The sequence below is a fragment of the Salmo trutta genome, chromosome 17, assembly GCF_901001165.1.
Source record: "Salmo trutta chromosome 17, fSalTru1.1, whole genome shotgun sequence".
NCBI classification, from domain to species: domain Eukaryota; kingdom Metazoa; phylum Chordata; class Actinopteri; order Salmoniformes; family Salmonidae; genus Salmo; species Salmo trutta.
Window position 1 is genome coordinate 6,024,130 of NC_042973.1, and position 5,827 is coordinate 6,029,956.

The window sequence follows — 5,827 nt, forward strand, 5'->3', positions numbered from 1 at the left end:
TGACATGCGTTTTTCTCGATATTTTTGTTGTTTTTCTGTTTCTCACTGTTCAAATAAACCTAACATTAAAATTATAGACTGATAATTTCTTTGTCAGTGGGCAAACATACAAAATCAGCAGGGGATCAAATACTTTTTCCCCCACTGTATCAGTGTATCTATTATATCAGTATATATTATACCAGTATATCTATATATCAGTATATATACAATATTAAATATCTATTATATCAGTATATATACTGTATCAGTATATGTATTATCGGTATCTCTTATATCAGTACCCCCTGCAGGGGAACCAGTGCTGGCAGAAGTCACAGTACACCCCTGCAGTGGAACCAGTGCTGGCAGAAGTCACAGTACACACCTGCAGTGGAACCAGTACTGGCAGAAGTCACAGTACACACCTGCAGTGGAACCAGTACTGGCAGAAGTCACAGTACACACCTGCAGTGGAACCAGTACTGGCAGAAGTCACAGTACACACCTGCAGTGGAACCAGTGCTGGCAGAAGTCACAGTACACACCTGCAGGGGAACCAGTGCTGGCAGAAGTCACAGTACACACCTGCAGGGGAACCAGTGCTGGCAGAAGTCACAGTACACACCTGCAGGGGAACCAGTGCTGGCAGAAGTCACAGTACACACCTGCAGGGGAACCAGTGCTGGCAGAAGTCACAGCACACCTGCAGGGGAACCAGTGCTGGCAGAAGTCACAGCACACACCTGGCATCTCGAACCTACACTCCTGCGAGGTGCTCGCAGGCGGATCACGCTTACCGCAGTGTGCACAGCAGGTGGTGTCTTCTTATATTTGAAAACATTTCAATTAAACACATCAAATTGATTAACATGGTTTTTGCAAAATGTAGAAGTACTACAGCAACAATAGTAATTGATACAACTAAGAGAGTGAAAAACAAATAGATTATAAAGTACCTGAGAGTGGTGTCATGGGTGGCGTGACAGAGGTGGCCGATGGAGCTTTTCACTTCCTTTTCTGTGCTGCAGTTGAGAGAAAAAGTAGTGTTAGACAGAGCATGTTTCATCAAAACCCATTTTACTTTTTCATACATCAATACCTCTGGAGGAAGCTGCAGAAGTTTTGAAGGAGGTGGACATGCCTTGATGGCTGGTGCTATGGACTGTAGATATGTAAAGAGAGAGAAAAAAGTTTGAACATTGTAGATTTATAAAACATAAACAGTTATATATTTTTTAATTTGACATGTGTTTACCTGTGGAGGTGGCTTTATTCAAATTGCAGAGGGCAGGGACACCAGACGAGGTTGCTTAGGTGGTGTAACCAGGGGAGACGAAGGAGGCAGTCGGTCCAGAGGAGGCCGCGTTGGTGGTGACAGACAGGGTGGGGGGTGGTGTGCATCGTGGTGGTGGTGGACGAATCCGCAGATGATGGCTTGGAGGAGCTGGTTTTTGTAATGGTTGGGTTGAGGGGACGACGATGGTGTGACCGGGAGAGTAGGCATGTGGCCTTCTTCTGCGGCTCCGGCAGCTCCTACAGGTGTTACACACTGGGAGGCACTGGCGGTGGTGATGCAGCTGTCAGCGGTGGCTCCAGCAGGGGGTCCAGCAGAGGCGATGGCGTCAACGGTCTCATCCATGGCAGCCCTCTCCTGTTCCCTCTGTGTTCTGAGGGCTGCCCGATGCTCTTTCTCCTCTGCCTCGGACCTCTCCTTCTCACCCCTCTCCTGGGACTGGGACTAGAGCTGGGACTGGAGCTGGGACTGGGACTGGAGCTGGGACTGGGACTGGAGCTGGGACTGGGACTGGAGCAGGGACTGGGACTGGAGCAGGGACTGGAGCAGGGACTAGGACTGGGACTGGAGCTGGGACTGGAGCTGGGACTGGGACTGGGACTGGAGCAGGGACTGGGACTGGAGCAGGGACTGGGACTGGAGCAGGGACTGGAGCAGGGACTAGGACTGGGACTGGAGCTGGGACTGGAGCTGGGACTGAAGCAGGGACTGGGACTGGAGATGGGACTGGAGCTGGGACTGAGGGTCCTCCTGTGGTCGTTGGGGAGGAGGTGCTGATGGATGGCACAGTGCTGCTGGTTCCAGGAGAGGCGGTGGTGGGACCCGGTAGGGACCGAGATGGCATTAAATGGGACCCTTCAATGGCTGAAGGGTCAAAGGGGAACAGGCCAAACTTCTTAAACCCTTCCACCACATAGCACATGTCTTTGCAGCGCTGGTACGGATAGCGGAATACTCTGGCAAATTCTGATTTGTTTACCATGTACCTTGGAGAACTCAGCCTTTAAAGGGCCAAAGTATGCCATGTCCAGAGGCTGAAGGACATGAGTGCAATGTGGTGGAAGACAAAGAAGTATAGCTCCTTCCCTTTGTGCCGCCGTGAGCACCTCCGGGTCCATGTGGCTCTTGTGCCCAATCAAAAAGGAGAAGGAGAGGGCGCTCCTTCACTGCATGCTTAGTGAAGTGCTGAAACCACTTCCTGAACAGGTCCCTGTCAACGTAGCCACTGTTTGGCTTGTGTCACAATATCAAGGCTTGTGTCACAATATCTATTATATCAGTACCTATTATATCAGTATCTATTATATCAGTACCTATTATATCAGTATATCTATTATATCAGAATCTATTATATCAGTATATCTATTATATCAGTATCTATTATATCAGTACCTATTATATCAGTATATCTATTATATCAGAATCTATTATATCAGTATATCTATTATGTCAGTATCTATTATGTCAGTATATCTATATATCTATTATATCAGTACATCTATTATGTCAGTATATCTATATATCTATTATATCAGTATATCTAGTATATCGGCATATATTATATCAGTATCTATTATATCAGTATATCTATTATAGCAGTATCTATTATATCAGTATATCTATTATATCAGTTTATCTGTTATATATATATATTATATCAGTATATCTATTATATCCGTATCTATTATATCAGTACATCTATTATAGCAGTATATCTATTATATCTGTATCTATTATATCAGTATATCTATTATATCAGTATATCTATTATATCTGTATCTATTATATCAGTATATCTATTATATCAGTATATCTATTATATCTGTATCTATTATATCAGTATATCTATTATAGCAGTATCTATTTTATCAGTATGTTTACATATAACTCCTTTGCCAGCTGTGGTTGTGTCTTTTTGTGACTGTTTCTAAGTGTGTGTGTCTATTATATCAGAATCTATTATATCAGAATCTATTATATCAGTATATCTATTATATCAGTATCTATTATATCAGTATATCTATTATATCAGTATCTATTATATCAGTATATCTATTATATCAGAATCTATTATATCTGTATCTATTATATCAGTATATCTATTATATCAGTATCTATTATATCAGTATCTATTATATCAGTATCTATTATATCAGTATATCTATTATATCAGTACCGATTATATCAGTATATCTATTATGTCAGTATCTATTGTGTCAGTATATCTATTATATCAGTATCTATTGTCAGTATATATATTATATCAGTATATCTGTTCTATCAATATATATTATAGCAGTATATCTATTATATCAGTATCTATTATATCAGTATATCTATTATATCAGAATCTATTATATCTGTATCTATTATATCAGTATATCTATTATATCAGTATCTATTATATCAGTATATCTATTATATCAGTATCTATTATATCAGTATCTATTATATCAGTACCTGTTATATCAGTACCGATTATATCAGTATATCTATTATGTCAGTATCTATTGTGTCAGTATATCTATTATATCAGTATCTATTGTCAGTATATATATTATATCAGTATATCTGTTCTATCAATATATATTATAGCAGTATATCTTTTATATCTGTATATATTATATCAGTATATCTATTATAGCAGTATCTATTATATCAGTACCTATTATATCAGTATATGTATTATGTCAGTATCTATTATGTCAGTATATCTATATATCTATTATATCAGTATATCTATTATGTCAGTATATATTATATCAGTATCTATTATATCAGTATATCTATTATATCAGTTTATCTGTTATATCAATATATATTATAGCAGTATATCTATTATATCTGTATCTATTATATCAGTATATCTATTATATCTGTATCTATTATATCAGTATATCTATTATAGCAGTATCTATTATATCAGTATGTTTACATATAACTCCTTTGCCAGCTGTGGTCGTGTCTTTTTTGTGACTGTTTCTAAGTGTGTGTGTCTATTATATCAGAATCTATTATATCAGAATCTATTATATCAGTATCTATTATATCAGTATATATATTATATCAGTATCTATTATATCAGTACCGATTATATCAGTATATCTATTATGTCAGTATATCTATATATCTATAATATCAGTACATCTATTATGTCAGTATATCTATATATCTATTATATCAGTATATCTATTATGTCAGTATATCTATATATCTATAATATCAGTACATCTATTATGTCAGTATATCTATATATCTATTATATCAGTATATCTATTATGTCAGTATCTATTATATCAGTATATCTATTATATCAGTATATCTATTATGTCAGTATGTATTATATCAGTATATCTATTATATCAGTATATCTATTATGTCAGTATCTATTATATCAGTATATCTATTATATCAGTATATCTATTATGTCAGTATCTATTATATCAGTATATCTATTATATCAGTATCTATTGTCAGTATATCTATTATATCAGTTTATCTGTTATATCAGTACCTATTATATCAGTATATGTATTATGTCAGTATCTATTATGTCAGTATATCTATATATCTATTATATCAGTATATCTATTATGTCAGTATATATTATATCAGTATCTATTATATCAGTATATCTATTATATCAGTTTATCTGTTATATCAATATATATTATAGCAGTATATCTATTATATCTGTATCTATTATATCAGTATATCTATTATATCTGTATCTATTATATCAGTATATCTATTATAGCAGTATCTATTATATCAGTATGTTTACATATAACTCCTTTGCCAGCTGTGGTCGTGTCTTTTTTGTGACTGTTTCTAAGTGTGTGTGTCTATTATATCAGAATCTATTATATCAGAATCTATTATATCAGTATCTATTATATCAGTATATATATTATATCAGTATCTATTATATCAGTACCGATTATATCAGTATATCTATTATGTCAGTATATCTATATATCTATAATATCAGTACATCTATTATGTCAGTATATCTATATATCTATTATATCAGTATATCTATTATGTCAGTATATCTATATATCTATAATATCAGTACATCTATTATGTCAGTATATCTATATATCTATTATATCAGTATATCTATTATGTCAGTATCTATTATATCAGTATATCTATTATATCAGTATATCTATTATGTCAGTATGTATTATATCAGTATATCTATTATATCAGTATATCTATTATGTCAGTATCTATTATATCAGTATATCTATTATATCAGTATATCTATTATGTCAGTATCTATTATATCAGTATATCTATTATATCAGTATCTATTGTCAGTATATCTATTATATCAGTTTATCTGTTATATCAATGTATATTATAGCAGTATATCTATTATATCTGTATCTATTATATCAGTATATCTATTATAGCAGTATCTATTATATCAGTGTGTTTACATATAACTCCTTTGCCAGCTGTGGTTGTGTCTTTTTGTGACTGTTTCTTGTTTCTTAGTGTGTGTGTGTGTGTGTGTGTGTGTGTGTGTGTGTGTGTGTGTGT